The 18,502-nt window shown below is 42.8% G+C and overlaps 2 pseudogenes; both read right to left on the minus strand.

Annotated features, from left to right (window-relative positions):
• Positions 1-4,678: 4,678 nt before the first annotated feature.
• On the minus strand, positions 4,679-8,683 carry LOC134863101 (zinc finger BED domain-containing protein 5-like; annotated as a pseudogene).
• A 1,002-nt stretch (positions 8,684-9,685) lies between these two features.
• On the minus strand, positions 9,686-18,168 carry LOC134863102 (zinc finger BED domain-containing protein 5-like; annotated as a pseudogene).
• Positions 18,169-18,502: the final 334 nt, after the last annotated feature.

Raw genomic sequence — 18,502 nt, forward strand, 5'->3', positions numbered from 1 at the left:
ATGGTTGTTAACTTTTTGTTTGTCATTGCAGATTGACAGAGCTGTCTTAAATGTTATGACAGACGCAGAGATGGCCAAATATATCCCTTCTTATGGCAGCCGCTTGGCAGTCCGGTCATTTTGTCACATAAAGGAAACGGATAGGCGGACAACCCAAGTTATACACAGGCTCCGCCAAAATATTGCAGAGGGAAAGAGAAAAAGATCTTTTGCTGAATCTTCCTCAGAGCGAAATTATGACCTGATGGCAAGACACAGGAACACAAATGCCTCAAGAAGCAAACGGAGAATTGAATTAGGTTGGCAACATTATCATAATCATGACATTCATCAGGTTAGGTCTAAGAATGGTGGAGGTACAAGGCATCTGGCAGTGGAGAAAAGTACCATGGTGAAACAGATCATGGAGACTGCAAAGAATCTGTTCTTCCCAGAAGGCAAGTCACCTAAAGGATCGGTCGAGGACTTTACATATGAGATATGTGATTTCAAGAAACAGTCTGTGGACATGACTACTACTATCGCTGACCTTTATGAGCAGTCAAAACTGAAAATGCTTAGACTTTACCTGTGTACAAAACCAACTGTACATTCGGTTCCAGACTCTGACGTTTCAGACACTGAGATCCATGAACAGGTATGAAACACCTAGTTTAATGATTGATGTTAATCAGCTTGTCTGACAACATGTCTGACAAGTAGATGAGGTTATGTGAATTGTGATATACTTTGTTAGATTTGTTGGCAATGGAAAATGTGTTTGCAGTCTTTGTGTGTTAGAATATTTTACCACATTGTTGATGGAATATGGGTTGATTGGGATGGGTGTCTGGTCAAATGAAACTGAACTAAAGTAGTGTGTTATTTTAGGTCAAAGGTCCAAGTCCTGTGCATAAACCTGAGGCAGACAATGAGGATGAAGCTGAAAGCCCTCCACAGTCCTCCACACCAGATGTAGGCATATGTTGCTCAAGCCCAGGGCAATTGCATTATGATCTAAGTCCAGTTAGGCATTCCATTGGAGACACAGAAGGATTACCAGCCATATCTTTCCAGGCCCCAGCCATGCCCTCCTACCAGGTCGCTACCATTCCTTACCATCTTGAAGTCCCTGCAATCTTACTGGACCCCTATGAAAATGAAGTTTTCATCTTGCAAGATGATTTGAGTGGACAAGATATTTCCTATGAAAATGATACAACACTTCCAATCATGGGGGTAAGTTCTGAGGTGTTTTGGTTAGTAAATGAACAACATGTTTGGTTCTCAATGTTGCGTAGCACAGCACATCAGGCTTTTGAGGTAGTTATCTCTCTTATTGTGGGTGTTTCAGGTGCTATCAGAGGTACTACCCTATCAGCACACAATTGTTCTGTTGAACTATTTGTAGCTCAGTGGTGTAATTCTGACTTTGATGCATACAAATAGAAGAGTAAGCTATTTAGGTATGTGGTTCAGTAATTAACCTTTCCAAGCTATGAAAATGTTCCTCTTGCAGGAGAGTGCGGTGATATCAAATACCCCCCCAGATCAAGGAAACCAGGTGTCTCATGGATTCGGTAACGCTCAACTCATTCCAGAGCTTGTTTATCCACCATCGATACCAGGTTAACAACAGCTTGACCCTCTTGTATGTGGTTATACTGTATGTGTATGTACAGTGCCCCGCCCCCCCACAATTATTGGCACCTCTGGTAAAGTTTACTAAACACACATGCAACAGACGTTTTCATCACATTCATTTACTAGTAATTAACCTTAATCATATCGCCTAAAGAAAAATTATACCTTGAAGAGAACCAAATGCATTTTGATAAAGGACAGTTAAAGAAATAAATATCTTTGTACCCAAAACACATGTGCCACAGTTATTGGCACCTCTGCATTTTCTTCATTGCCAACCTCACTTTGCTGATGTAAGTATTAGCCTTCTGATTTGGCATGCCATCAAGTTAGAGAACACATGATGTTTTTTAAAATAGCCAGCCATGCCCTGTCCCTGAAGTGAACACACTTTCTTGAAGGCATGTAATACATTTAATACACATGCATTTATTGAACATTATTGTCTGGCCAATACATATGGCATATCGAATAATGTGTTTAGCATTGTGTTTTCTCCAGATTAATTTGAGACTATTCCTTAATGTTTATTTTTTTATTTCCACTTCTTAGTCGTCTTTACCAGGGGTGCCAAAAGCTGTGCGCTAGAGGGATTGGTATGTGCATGAGGGTGGGGGGAACTGGTGGAAAGGGGGTGCTGATGTTAAGTCTTGTGTGCGTCTGCTTGTGAGGCGTACTGACTGCAAAAACAAGTGTAGTATGGACAATAAAGCTATATATCTCTCTCTCCCTCTCCCTCTCTCTGACTATCCATGTCTCTATCTATCTATCCATCTATCTATCTTCCAGATCACATGGATGGGGAAACAACAAATGAATCAGTTACATTGACTATTAGGAGGGGGCATTGTCTCATTGATTTAATCCAAGCCTTCAAACACCCAGATATTTTAAATATGGATGTCTCCATCAAGATGCGCCTTCCAAATGGAGCACTGGAGGAAGGAGAGGGTGGTGGTGTTAGAAGAGATTGCTTGACAGAGTTTTGGTCAGACTTTTATGAAAGATGCACCTTGGGAGGGGACGTTAAAGTCCCATTTATTAGGCATGATTACCAGCTTGAGGAATGGCAGGTAGTTGCAAGAATTTTAGTAGTCGGGTGGAGGTTGGCACGCTACTTTCCAGTTAAACTGGCGACTCCATTTCTTGAAGCCGCTTTGTACGGTAAAACCACCAGCAGCATGAAGGACTCCTTCATACAGTACGTCTCAGATAGCGAAAGAGAGGTTCTTCTTAAGGCTTTGGAAGACTTTAACTCTGTAGAAACGGATGACCTACTTGATGCCCTTGAGGCACACGATTGCCTGCAAATGCCAACCGAAGAGAATTTCATACCACTACTGTCACAAATGGGACACAAGGCTCTCCTACAGGCACCATTGTTTATCATTGAGAGTTGGCGTCCGATTTTGCAACACCTGACAACAGTTATGCCACCAGATGTTCTGCATGGTGTCATACGTCAGAAAACACCTACTGCCAAAGCTGTGAAGGAGCTTCTGATGTTCCCGCTTAACATGTCTCCTCTACAAACAACAGTTGCCAGATACTTGAAGAGATACCTAGGGGAAGTGGATATGTGCAAACTTCAGCTTTTCCTCCGCTTTTGCACTGGATCCAATTTGATTGAAGAAATTGAAGTTGAGTTCATTGAGACCTCAGAATTTCAGAGACGACCACAATCCCACACATGTAGCAGTATTTTAAAACTACCTCTATGTTACCACAACTATCCAGAGCTGCGCAGTGATTTTAATAGCATACTCATCAGCTCTGTTTGGGTAATGGATATTATCTAGGTCAGATAACTGAATGTTTGTGCTTTGTTCATAGCTTATGATCTGTATTTTAACATTTACAAGAGACTGATGTAAGCTGAACAAGCAATTTGTTTACAGTGGGACAGGGACTTGTGTTTTATTTGTTTCTTTTGTCACTAAGCAACCTGTGTCAACCTACTCTTTAGAAAATGTGATTTCCTGTTTTTGCACTGTCATGTATTTTAATATATTAAGATGTTAATTAGGTCTGTTTAAGACCTTTGTTTAGATTCATACCCTTGTCACTAAAGCAACCCGTGTCAACCTACTCTTTAGAAAATATTATTTCCTGTTCTGGCATTGTGATATATGTTTATACATTAAGATGTTAATGAGTTACCTCCAAAAGTATTGGTTTTATAAGGCTGTTTGCACTTTGTTCCATAGATGAGTTCAATAAACTGGAAACATTTTTCACTCTTGCTACAGTGTGAAAATGACTGCTGTGTTACTTCATAGATTAGAGTACTGTCATACATTTTGTGTAGTAAAACACAAACAGTTTGTTTGAGCTTTGCAGGAGAACAAATTTACTCATTTTATGCCAAGATGTTGTCATGTAAAATTAAGAGGTCATTCAGATACAATATCTTTAAGATATCTATATAATCTTTCAGTTCAATAGAAATGGGGAACACTGTTTTATCAATTCCCCATTTCAGGCACTACAATGTTCCTACTGTTTAAATTATTTGTAATTGGCGTAATAATAAAAGTAAAGATAAAACATTTGATGAAGAAAGAACATACCTTCTTGTTGCATGAAAACATGCTTGCAGCTCTGCGAAGTTTAACAATAGAGTACACACATTGTATTGTATTTGTACATGTATTTCAATTTGTGCATTGCTTGCACATATGGGACTACATATTTTTGTGAGTAACTGCAGTCTATGTGTCATGTGCAAAAGGAACTCTGTCAAGATCAAAGACCCTGATCAGCTCTGATCTCAGTGAAAGGTAGAGATCAATGGCCATATATGCATCGCCTGGAACCTGGAAGTTTTTTTCTGCCATTATGCTGGTACAGAGGATGAACAGATCATCGTCACATGCAATAACATGGCGATGAGTGCAGTACTCTTCACATCTGCCTAGATCTTCCTCTGCCACAGGGCACAAATAGTCCTCTGTGCCATATAACTCTGGAATGGTGTACATGGCATCAGGCCGGCCATGGGGAACGTGCACATTCTTTGAAGGACGAATCAGGTGGTGGTTCCAAGTATTTTTGGTTAAGTCCAGGTCATCCTGCAGAGGTGAAAATGGATAAACACATTTTAGGCAACTCTGAATGGTTTACAAACTTCTTCAGACCAAGGACCACTGAGAGTGTAGGCCTACTGTAGCCATTACCTTTACAGCAAGGGGAAAACGTAATGGGTAGCATAATACTTGCCTCCACTATTACATAGAAATGTAAAAAATCCAAGGACAGGGCAGTAACATGAAATCTTACACCGTTTTTCACTCTACTTCATGATGGTAAAACGTGTGACACAGCTGACTAGCAGCTGAGTGCGGTTCAGTTTATCGTTGCCAGGGCAACGGGTAGCTCATTGGTCGTTTGCACATAAATAAAGACCAATCATTTAGAGCAGTGTTTCTCAAACTTTTTCAGACCAAGGACCACTTAACAAATAAAAAAATACTCACGGACCACCTAACTCCCCCAATATCCCAAAACAAGATTCAAGATTCAAGAAGCTTTATTAATCCCGAGGGAAATTGAGGTGCAACAGTTCAATACAAAGAACGAAGGAGAAATATACACTAAATATAACTAAATATAAACTAGAATAAATACAATAGGCCTGCTTACTACTCCAACAGTATATTACAAATTACAACCTAATAATAACAGCTTTATGTGACCTTCTCTATATCGCTCGTTCACACATTAAATCAACAATACAAATACAACTACGGATTCTACAAGCATTTTGTTCACATGCAATTTAAACGGTAAATGCTGATAGATTTTACACATCATATGAAACATAGACTACATTTATTACTGAGTTTATGTCCGAGCGAACAGAGAGATACGCAAAATGCACCGCATTTAGTACCACACAAACTTCTGCTGTGTATTTTCAAAAATAAAACACAGTAAAACTATGGTTGCAGGTCCAAATTTAACAAGAATTTAACAATAGACACAAGGTAATTATTTACACTGTTACATTTACAAATAGCATTGTTTACTCACTCATACACTGTGTGTCTCTGTTGCTACCTAATGGGAGGAATGGTGCTGCTTTTGCTGAGACATCAGTGAAACAATGTCTGGATCCAAACTGGAGAGTTTTAGTCTCATATCACAGTCCACATTGATCCTGTTACGCTGCTTTGTTTTCAGACCAACAAGTGTAGAAAAACCAACTTCACAGTTGTAGGTGGTTGGAAACGGCATCAACCGTTTCAGAGCAGCGTCAGCCAGCTCTGGGTGCTCAGGCTGGACGTGGACCCAAAAGTCCGTCAAGCTTTTCTCTCTGAAAGTCGTCCTCAGTGTCCCATCAGATGCGATGTCCACAAGGCTGTCAACCTGTTTTGATGGGAGCTTGGAACTGACGTGTTCGATGTGCGTTTGGTCCACAAATGGATTCCTGATCCACTCATAGCCTGCATCTAGTTCTGGGAAATATCTTCCCAGCTGAAAGTGAAGGCCTTGCAGATGTTCCTTGAAGGCTGCAACTGTGCCGCCGTCCAGCTCTTCATCTGCAGCGAGGAGAAAACCCACAAGCGTCGGAAAACAGTCAAACTCCTGGCGATCCAGACGGACACACCACAATTCCATCTTGAGGCGTGCAGCTTTAATTTTGTCCTGCACATTGAAGGCGGTGACGGCTTTTCCCTGCAGCGCTAAGTTCAAAGCATTGAGTGCACTTAAGACATCGGCCAGGTATGCCAATTTTGAGAGCCACTGGAAATCATGCAGTCTGTCATACAGTTCAACAGTATGATGCAATAATAACATCACCTCATCGCGCAGTTCAAATAGACGGGTGAGAACTTTCCCACGTGACAGCCAGCGAACTTCAGTATGGAAAAGCAGTTTTGTGTGTTCACTTCCCATTTCATCACACAGAGCTTTAAAAAGACGTGTGTTCAGTGCTTTGGTTTTTATTGTATTAACAATTTTCACAGACTCGTCCAGTACTGATTTGAGGCATGGTGGCATTTTTTTCACAGCCAGCTGTTCTCTGTGAATGCAACAGTGTGTTGCTGTGGCGCAAGGTGCAACTGCGCATACGCGCGCTGCCAGTCCCTTGTGTTTCCCAGTCATTGCAGTTGCACCATCTGTGCAAATACCAACACATCGTGTCCAGTCGATATTATTCTGCAGGATGAAATCGTTGACTGAGTCAAAAATGGCTTCCCCTGTGGTGTTGGTCGGCAGGGAACGACAAAACAGAAATTCATCCTGCACACCGCCATCATAAATGTACCTTACAAAACACAGCAGATTTGCCTCATTCACGATATCAGTTGACTCGTCCAGTTGCAGTGTGAAAAACTGGCTTTGGCGTAAACGTGTGATCAGCTGATCTTTCACATTTTCGGCCATGGCTGTTATTCGCCGCTGGACAGTATCATTGGAGAGGGAGACCCTGCTAATTTCGTCGCTTGCTTTCTCCCCAAACAATACATTAGCCATAACCTTGGCAGCTGGTTTGACTAAATTCTCACCTATCGAATGAGGTTTCCCTGTTTTTGCGATGAGAAGGGATACCCTGTATGATGCCTCTGTAGCCTTCGCATTTTCCCCCGTCGCAAAAAAATGTGAGGGCGCCTTCGTCACGTGTTTTTTAAGTTCATCACGTTCTCTCAAACAATGCTAAAGGTTTCCCGATGTAATCCTTGTGTTTGATCTCAAAATGACGCTTGAGCTTGGCGGGTTTCATAGCCTCGTTAGCCAACGACTCGTAGCACAAAACACAGTGTGGATTGGGATCCTCTCCATCTCCAGTCCAGAAAAATCCGAATTTTATGTAGTCGCTGTGATAATTTCTCTTCACTTTAGCGCTGGACTTTCCGCGATCAAGCCGAGTTTCACAGCTTTCAGCCGGGTGGTGGTTAGACGGCGAACCGCTCTCCTGGGACTCAGTAACGCACACAAAATCACATGTCGCTGCGGCTGAACCACTTGTAGTTGCTGGATCTCCTGCATCAGGACGATGCACCTTGACTGTCACGTCAGATTTGTCATTTAATTTTCTTTTAACTGACCCTGTCTTTAGCCATCGATCCATCTTGTCAGTTGACAGCTCAAATTGACCGCGCAAATCATTTATGACGTAAGATCGTAACATAGGCTACGTAGATACGAACCTACGTAGCTACGCTACATCTATGCTACACTCTATACTAGTCATTTTAAGACAGTTTGAGAAACACTTTAAACTTATAATATATTAATTTCAAATGTGACATTTTACCAAAATACTCACGGACCAATAGGGGTCGCTCACGGACCACCAGTGGTCCACGGACCACTCTTTGAGAAAGACTGATTTAGAGTAGCCTACTATATTACTACATTAGGCGTATATGATCATATTGTTATAATTGCACTGTAGCCTAAGTCATAATTTGTTAGCCTATACTTTTAGTCATGTGTATTGTATGGAGTTTAATATCTGGGACTCAAGTTGCCAAAGCATCTGCTTACCCGCATATGTCTCTCATTCTTTCAGAATAAACCACATAATTTAAATACCCTGTCACCAGTGGAGTAAATAGAACTTCATATGTAGGCCTATGTGTAACACCTGCACGGGCCCAAAGGGTATGTCGGTGTATAGCCTATTAGATAGGCCTATCCCCGAAATGAGAGTAAGAAAAACTTTCGGGAAGTCACTTACCTGTATTAAGGCCAGAAAGCAAAACAGCATGAGGTTCTTGTCCAAGAAATCGCCAACGAAATCCCCTTCATCCTTTAGACGGTGAAAGTGGCCCAGCCAAAAGTCAACGCATTCTTTGCGGAGAAAGCCCCACCAGCTCTCGATCCTTTGGTTACTCGTGCTTCTTCCATACATGAAGCTTCGCTCACCTCCATGGGCATCAGTGTCGTTGCGGCGAAGGTGGCGTTGCATGTCTCGGATAGAGCAGTTTTCTGTCCCCATGTCCGTCCTGACAATACGAGCACACCCTCCAAGTTCCTGCGCTGTTTCCAGGTAGTAGCCTCCTACCACCTTGGGGTCGCTGCTGGTGCAGTAGGCATTTAACCAGAGCATTCGCCTAGAAAACCCGTCAATGGCCCCGTTGATACAAATGCCGAAGGGTTTCAATTTGTCATAAGAATCGACATGCCAAATAAAATTCGGTCCCTTGGCGAAGTATGCCCTTCGAGACAGTCTCCTGCTTCTCCTACGCTCTGTTCCCTCCGGATCCAATGTGGACAATATGATCCTGACATCCTCCTTCCTGATGGACATGCCCTTCTCTTGACATCTGGCATGCATAACTCGGTAGCCATGCAGGCCTCCAGAGTCTCGGAGTCCTCTCCGAATAAAGCGCACGGCATCTTCTAGTGTATCATGCCTCCGCCGAAACAGACCGTTTTTCTTTAAAATGCGCTTCAGAGTCTTCATGCTAATAATCACATTGTGCCTCACTGACAAAGCCTCCAGTATATTATTATATGAGAGCCCAAGGTTAAAGTAAAACTTAATAAAGTCCAGGTTATCCATGGTGACTGAAATCCAAATCAACCGTGTAGCCTATTGTGAGGTTGGAAATACAGAGCCCTATTCAAGGGAGCACAAAAGTTATTGTGAGGAAAAAAGTAGCCTATTGCGAGGGAACGCAAAAGTTATTGCGAGGGAACGCAAAAAGTATTGCGAGGGAACGCAAAACTATTGCGTGGGAACGCAAAACTATTGCGAGGGAACGCAAAAAGCATTGCGAGGGAACGCAAAACTATTGCGAGGGAACGCAAAACTATTGCGAGGGAACGCAAAACTATTGCGTGGGAACGCAAAACTATTGCGAGGGAACGCAAAACTATTGCGAGGGAACGCAATGAAAATATTTACCAACGTGACCCTTCGCGGGCTCCGTACATATGTACTGAGGAGCCGCATGAGACTGGGCAAAGAGCCGCATGCGGCTCGAGAGCCGCGGGTTGGCCACCCCTGCCTTAGGGGGTTATTTACAACGCTAGTTCGACAATGTCAATTTATGCCTTGCACAGACTACAGGACTTTCAAAGTCATACGATCGCTTGCCAGTTCACACTACACAACTCGCTCGGGAGTGTTGAAGTCGTTGTGGTGTGCACACTACGCGATTGAACAGCGACAGGGGGTCACACTACACGATCTGCCACCAGGCGAAATCCCCGAGGAGTCTGTCTGGTCTCCAAACTAGGTTTTGTCACGAAAACAAGCGAGAAGTGACACGGGAAATGAGGCGGATTTCGAACGTTACTATGTTTTACCTAGAAACTGTCAATAAGTAACTTTGCTGAAGCTTGTTAGCACATCAGCTAACGTTAACTTCAGTGAATTGTATAACCTAGCTACAACTTTACAGTTCAAAATCAGGTTTCAAACAGCTGTGTCGACTTGTTGTGTAGGACAACGCTTGTTCGTTTTTGAAAGTTGTGCAGCTCCTCCCCTGGGCTTTTCCTCACCCTGTGTCTTGTGCTCTCATTGGCTGTAGTTCATCGGCGCACCCATTACCAGGCACAACCAGTGGTGTAGTTTACTTTTTTGTAGCGGTATACTGTAATAATTGTACTCATCCATCCTAGAGCGACGCATTGCAGAGCGACACCTGTCTCGAAGCAACACCTCATGAACACCATCACACTCACTAATGCATATAGTATACATCGTGAGACTGGTTATGCGTTACCAACATGTCAATGTATTATAAGCATTTTTAGGTGACTTAACTGCCAGTGACATTAACAATAAAAAAAAAGAATGAACAATGATGGAAAAAGTCCAATTATCTTCTAGGGTTGAACAATTAATTGAATTTTTTATCAAAATCTCAATATGGCCTACTGCAATTTTCAAGTAATATACAATAAATATGGTCATGCTACAGATATCCTGACCCACACATCATATTCTACACTTAAAACCTCTTTGTTTCACATAGATCTGCACAAATATCACACAATAATCATTTTAAACACATTTTTCAATGCATTAGATATTTATTCAAACAGCCCTATTAAATTCCATAAATCATTGTCAAACTACAGTGGGGCAAAAAAGTATTTAGTCAGCCACCAATTGTGCAAGTTCTCCCATTTAAAAAGATGAGAGAGGCCTGTAATTTTCATCATAGGTACACTTCAACTATGAGAGACAGAATGGGGGAAACAATCCAGGAAATCACATTGTAGGATTTTTAATGAATTAATTGGTAAATTCCTCTGTAAAATAAGTATTTGGTCACCTACAAACAAGCAAGATTTCTGGCTCTCACAGACCTGTAACTTCTTCTTTAAGAGGCTCCTCTGTCCTCCACTCGTTACCTGTATTAATGGCACCTTTTTGAACTCGTTATCAGTATAAAAGACACCTGTCCACAACCTCAAACAGTCATACTCCAAACTCCACTATGGCCAAGACCAAAGAGCTGTCAAAGGAGACCCGAGACTAAATTGTAGACCTGCACCAGGCTGGGGAAACTGAATCTGCAATAGGTAAGCAGCTTGGTGTGAAGAAATCAACTGTGGGAGCAATTATTAGAAAATGGAAGACATACAAGACCACTGCTAATCTCCCTCGATCTGGGGCTCCACGCAAGATCTCACCCCGTCGGGTCAAAATGATCACAAGAACGGTGAGCAAAAATCCCAGAACCACACGGGGGGACCTAGTCAATGACCTGCAGAGAGCTGGGACCAAAGTAACAGAGGCTACCATCAGTAACACCCTACGCCGCCAGGGACTTAAATCCTGCACTTCCAGACGTGTCCCCCTGCTTAAGCCAGTACATGTCCAGGCCCGTCTGAAGTTTGCTAGAGGGCATTTGGATGATCCAGAAGAGGATTGGGAGAATGTCATATGGTCAGATGAAACCAAAATAGAACTTTTTGGTAAAAACTCAACTCGTCGTGTTTGGAGGAGAAAGAATGCAGAGTTGCATCCAAAGAACACCATACCTACTGTGAAGCATGGGGGTGGAAACATCATGCTTTGGGGCTGTTTTTCTGCAAAGGGACCAGGACGACTGATCCGTGTAAAGGAAAGAATGAATGGGGCCATGTATCGTGAGATTTTGAGTGAAAACCTCCTTCCATCAGCAAGGGCACTGAAGATGAAGCATGGCTGGGTCTTTCAGCATGACAATGATCCCAAACACACCGCCAGGGCAACGAAGGAGTGGCTTCGTAAGAAGCATTTCAAGGTCCTGGAGTGGCCTAGCCAGTCTCCAGATCTCAAACCCATAGAAAATCTTTGGAGGGAGTTGAAAGTCCGTGTTGCCCAGCGACAGCCCCAAAACATCACTGCTTTAGAGGAGATCTGCATGGAGGAATGGGCCAAAATACCAGCAACAGTGTGTGAAAACCTTGTGAAGATTTACAGAAAACGTTTGACCTCTGTCATTGCCAACAAAGGGTATATTACAAAGTATTGAGATGAACTTTTGTTATTGACCAAATACTTATTTTCCACAATCATTTGAAAATAAATTCATTAAAAATCCTACAATGTGATTTCCTGGATTTTTTTTTCTCATTTTGTCTCTCATAGTTGAGGTATACCTATGATAAAAATTACAGGCCTCTCTCATCTTTTTAAATGGGAGAACTTGCACAATTGGTGGCTGACTAAATACTTTTTTGCCCCACTGTATGTACTGTATCAGCTTAAATGAACAAGCAAACATCCTTGTGCTACAAGACACATTAGCTTCAAACAAGAAACAAATTAACAAATAAGCTTCACCTCAATAAATGAGGGTTGAAAAAGCACTCAACATGTCCATACTGGGTTCAATGTGTTAGTCCACAAGTCCACAAGTGTTCCAAAAGGATGGAACACTTCTAGACATAGTCTGGTAGTCTACAGAGCTTTCCAGATATGTTTGTACTCAGGCATCTGAGGTGTGCATTGCCTCCTTGCTTGCGTGGCAGAGCGATGGCTTCTCAGCCATGTTGTGACGTACTTCCTTGGCTCAAAAAGTGTCAAAGGGGGCCCATTGATGCTGATCATCATCAAATGACTTACATTTGACAACAACAGTGTCGATATCTTGTCTGTGCATATATTGTTCATGAGACTGAAGCCCCTTCCACACCCAGCACTGCTGCAAGGGATGGTCTTCATGCATTGTTTGAGTGGCTTTAAGCTTTCAGACTAACTGTCTGGGTGCTCAAGGAAATCTCTCATACCATTAACTGCTTGCTCTTCACCAAGATTGTTTCTTCTTGTTTCACTTGTGCCTAACCATGCCATATGCCAGGGGTTGATGGCCAGTTGCCTGTTTCGAGAACAGTGAGATCATGAAGCATTTCACCATCAAATGAGAGGCGCGTTTCCAAGTTGTTGATCAGACTTTGTAGGAATTGTTTTGCATTGATTGGTGTGAGCTTTGCATTTGACTCCAAGGGAACAGATCCTAAATGTCCCAAAGCTTGTGCAGTCAGTGCGTCCTCTAATTTCTCTCCTTGGGTATCTTTGGATGATGCCAGCACTCTGATGGTTCGCTTTAGAAGATGGACTGCTCTCAAGAGTGTGACAGAATGGGCCTGGAGTTGTTGAGACAGGTTTGCAAGTTCAGACAGTGCATCAAACATGAGTCTGAGGTCACACAGGAATTCCTTGCTTGCATTCGACATGCCATGCCTCCATAAGTTTGTCTCTCTTTGCTGCTTCTTGTTGGTCGCCTGCAGCATTTTCAAAGTGTCATATGATGTCCATACAGCCTTTACAGAACGGAAACTGCTGGCCACCCATCGCGTACTTAAAACTCTGCCAATTTTCAGGACTTGTGAGCCCACTTCTTGTGCTGCTTCCAAGAAGCTCTCGTGAATTTTTATTGGACTGACTGTAGAGATTGTGGATCTTCTCTAGGAACACTTTAAAGTGGTTGACTGCCTGAACCTCATCCACAGCATCAGATATAGCCAGTTCCAAACGGTGGTGCATGCAGTGCCATGTGAAGAGGTTAGTGTACCTTGCTGTCAGCCTGGTTGCCACACCAGAGTTCTTGCCTAACATGACACTGGCTCCATCAGAAACAAATGAGACCCAGTTCTTTTGAAGCCACTCTTCAGTGAAGACTGCAGTGTCCAAACAGTTCAGCAGAGCTACTTCTATAGCCTTTGCCCTTTGGCTCTCCAGCTCAACTAGCTCCAGGAACAAAAATTCAGGAGTAGCTCCATCCACTGAGGCTTTCAAGTTGACAATCATTGCAGATTTGTGGCTAATAGATGTAGTCTTGTCAATGAGAACAGACAACTTGCTTGAAGACATCCCAATACTGAACTATTTCTTTCTGCATCTCTTTTGCTATGTACAGTTCCACAAAAAGTGGAACTGTACCTTGATTGCAGACTAGTGCCCATGTTGGCACCATTTTTCTCCTGAAGCTCAATGAGACTATCATGGTCAGTAAAAGGTCGGTTCATCTTCGCAAGATAGTATGCTGTTCTAAATACAGAATCTGTCTCTGCAAACACAGTCTCTGACACAGCTCTCACCAAATGTCCAACTAAATCCTGTCCACCCTTCTCCGTGAACTCCTGGGCTATTTTGTGTGCTCTGGACATCTCATGTCGTCTAATCTTGTTTTTCAAAGAGGCCAGAGATGTTGATCTGCTTGAATCTGAGGACTGGATCTTAAAGTGCACCCACTCCTCAGACATAAACACTTGTTGTTCTGTGAGGACACCGGTTGATTTTGTAGCGCTGCAAAGAGCACAACCTGGAAATAAACAAAACCATGACTAATTAGCATAATACACGTTTTTACCAATAACATCTGCAGAAAATAGCCAATATTTCCTCAAAAGTATTTAATAAGTTGCTTACAGTATTTGCATCATGGCTAACAAATGCATGAAGAGCAGGCAGATAAAAGGAGAAAAATGTTCCACTTTTTCAATAGCTCATTATTTGACAACTACTGATAACTAACATATAGTAATTTAATGGTGCAAATGTTTTAAATGCACTTTTAACATGACCATGAATTAACTCTCATTTGCATAGTCATTGACTTTATGAATTTATGTTGTTTAGATCAGCTTTCCTTTGCATGTGTGCTGACATTTACCTAACTTTCTGTCCCTCCACTCTAACCAAGGATGCCTGGTCTTCAATTCCCTAGCCTGACTTTCAGTCCACAAGGCTGGCCAGGAGCTCTCATCTGTGTCATCATCTGAAACACACACACACACACACACACACACACACACACACACACACACACACACACACACACACACACACACACACACACACACACACACACACACACAATCCCCTGCTACAGTTACGTTAATGACAACCATGCAAATTTCACTTACCGGGTAACTTTGCGGTAGCGCCGGGCTCGTTCGCTGTCACCTTTAGGACAGCTGCCTGACCTGGCTCTTCTTCTGTAGTGTTAGTAGGGGAAAACTTCGGAAAACATTGAAAAATTGTTTTCATTTCATTTTTGCTTCCTGTTTAGCGCTCCGCGAACTTGAATGGTGGACGGATCAAATTCTGATAATGTTAGAGAAACGTGGGGTTTGTCGGAGCCGAAAAAAGCGTGTTGCTGTTGCTTAGCAACAGGCTACAGGCAACAGAAGCCCCAGATGTCCAAAAGTATTAACACAGAAGGGGCGAAAGCGTGAAAGCGCAGTCACAAAATGATGTTGTTACGTATCATCGCTCATTTTTAAGAGGGTATACGGAAATCACCGTCATTTTCTTGTGGGAATACGGCGTATACCAGCGTATCACGTAGACTACACCACTGGGCACAACCCTTTTAACACTACAGGATTTGGACTCGCCGACAGGTCCAGATATTTAGCTTGGTAGATATCAGTCGGGCGTCGGGGAGGCGTCGGGGAGTCTCTTGAGCAGTTCAGACATAACAATCCGACGCCGACTGCCGAGCGGGGATTTAACGCCGATTTAGTGCCGACTCGGCCGATTGGGCTAAAAATCGTGTAGTGTGAACTTGGCATAACGGAGCCAAAGTTCACACATAAGCTGGTGCGCAGTGCTCATGGATGAATTAATGTTTTTATGAGCATTGAAAACATTATAATGAGAACCACATCCAAGTATGATAGGGTTCATTTGAGTAGCACTACCAAACATTTTTACTGTGTAGATAGAGTACTCTACGAGCCTCTAGATCAGTGTTTCTCAAACTTTTTCAGACCAAGGACCACTTAACCAATAAAAAAATACTCACGGACCACCTAACTCCCCCAATATCCCAAAACAAGATTCAAGATTCAAGAAGCTTTATTAATCCCGAGGGAAATTGAGGTGCAACAGTTCAATACAAAGAACGAAGGAGAAATATACACTAAATATAACTAAATATAAACTAGAATAAATACAATAGGCCTGCTTACTACTCCAACAGTATATTACAAATTACAACCTAATAATAACAGCTTTATGTGACCTTCTCTATATCGCTCGTTCACACATTAAATCAACAATACAAATACAACTACGGATTCTACAAGCATTTCGTTCACATGCGATTTAAACGGTAAATGCTGATAGATTTTACACATCATATGAAACATAGACTACATTTATTACTGAGTTTATGTCCGAGCGAACAGAGAGATACGCAAAATGCACCGCATTTAGTACCACACAAACTTCTGCTGTGTATTTTCAAAAATAAAACACAGTAAAACTATGGTTGCAGGCCCAAATTTAACAAGAATTTAACAATAGACACAAGGTAATTATTTACACTGTTACATTTACAAATAGCATTGTTTACTCACTCATACACTGTGTGTCTCTGTTGCTACCTAATGGGAGGAATGGTGCTGCTTTTGCTGAGACATCAGTGAAACAATGTCTGGATCCAAACTGGAGAGTTTTAGTCTCATATCACAGTCCACATTGATCCTGTTACGCTGCTTTGTTTTCAGACCAACAAGTGTAGAAAAACCAACTTCACAGTTGTAGGTGGTTGGAAACGGCATCAACCGTTTCAGAGCAGCGTCAGCCAGCTCTGGGTGCTCAGGCTGGACGTGGACCCAAAAGTCCGTCAAGCTTTTCTCTCTGAAAGTCGTCCTCAGTGTCCCATCAGATGCGATGTCCACAAGGCTGTCAACCTGTCTTGATGGGAGCTTGGAACTGACGTGTTCGATGTGCGTTTGGTCCACAAATGGATTCCTGATCCACTCATAGCCTGCATCTAGTTCTGGGAAATATCTTCCCAGCTGAAAGTGAAGGCCTTGCAGATGTTCCTTGAAGGCTGCAACTGTGCCGCCGTCCAGCTCTTCATCTGCAGCGAGGAGAAAACCCACAAGCGTCGGAAAACAGTCAAACTCCTGGCGATCCAGACGGACACACCACAATTCCATCTTGAGGCGTGCAGCTTTAATTTTGTCCTGCACATTGAAGGCGGTGACGGCTTTTCCCTGCAGCGCTAAGTTCAAAGCATTGAGTGCGCTTAAGACATCGGCCAGGTATGCCAATTTTGAGAGCCACTGGAAATCATGCAGTCTGTCATACAGTTCAACAGTATGATGCAATAATAACATCACCTCATCGCGCAGTTCAAATAGACGGGTGAGAACTTTCCCACGCGACAGCCAGCGAACTTCAGTATGGAAAAGCAGTTTTGTGTGTTCACTTCCCATTTCATCACACAGAGCTTTAAAAAGACGTGTGTTCAGTGCTTTGGTTTTTATTGTATTAACAATTTTCACAGACTCGTCCAGTACTGATTTGAGGCATGGTGGCATTTTTTTCACAGCCAGCTGTTCTCTGTGAATGCAACAGTGTGTTGCTGTGGCGCAAGGTGCAACTGCGCATACGCGCGCTGCCAGTCCCTTGTGTTTCCCAGTCATTGCAGTTGCACCATCTGTGCAAATACCAACACATCGTGTCCAGTCGATATTATTCTGCAGGATAAATCGTTGACTGAGTCAAAAATGGCTTCCCCTGTGGTGTTGGTCGGCAGGGAACGACAAAACAGAAATTCATCCTGCACACCGCCATCATAAATGTACCTTACAAAACACAGCAGATTTGCCTCATTCACGATATCAGTTGACTCGTCCAGTTGCAGTGTGAAAAACTGGCTTTGGCGTAAACGTGTGATCAGCTGATCTTTCACATTTTCGGCCATGGCTGTTATTCGCCGCTGGACAGTATCATTGGAGAGGGAGACCCTGCTAATTTCGTCGCTTGCTTTCTCCCCAAACAATACATTAGCCATAACCTTGGCAGCTGGTTTGACTAAATTCTCACCTATCGAATGAGGTTTCCCTGTTTTTGCGATAAGAAGGGATACCCTGTATGATGCCTCTGTAGCCTTCGCATTTTCCCCCGTCGCAAAAAAATGTGAGGGCGCCTTCGTCATGTGTTTTTTAAGTTCATCACGTTCTCTCAAACAATGCTAAAGGTTTCCCGATGTAATCCTTGTGTTTGATCTCAAAATGACGCTTGAGCTTGGCGGGTTTCATAGCCTCGTTAGCCAACGACTCGTAGCACAAAACACAGTGTGGATTGGGATCCTCTTCATCTCCAGTCCAGAAAAATCCGAATTTTATGTAGTCGCTGTGATAATTTCTCTTCACTTTAGCGCTGGACTTTCCGCGATCAAGCCGAGTTTCACAGCTTTCAGCCGGGTGGTGGTTAGACGGCGAACCGCTCTCCTGGGACTCAGTAACGCACACAAAATCACATGTCGCTGCGGCTGAACCACTTGTAGTTGCTGGATCTCCTGCATCAGGACGATGCACCTTGACTGTCACGTCAGATTTGTCATTTAATTTTCTTTTAACTAACCCTGTCTTTAGCCATCGATCCATCTTGTCAGTTGACAGCTCAAATTGACCGCGCAAATCATTTATGACGTAAGATCGTAACATAGGCTACGTAGAT

The sequence above is a fragment of the Eleginops maclovinus genome, chromosome 4 (genome assembly GCF_036324505.1).
Source record: "Eleginops maclovinus isolate JMC-PN-2008 ecotype Puerto Natales chromosome 4, JC_Emac_rtc_rv5, whole genome shotgun sequence".
NCBI lineage: Eukaryota > Metazoa > Chordata > Actinopteri > Perciformes > Eleginopidae > Eleginops > Eleginops maclovinus.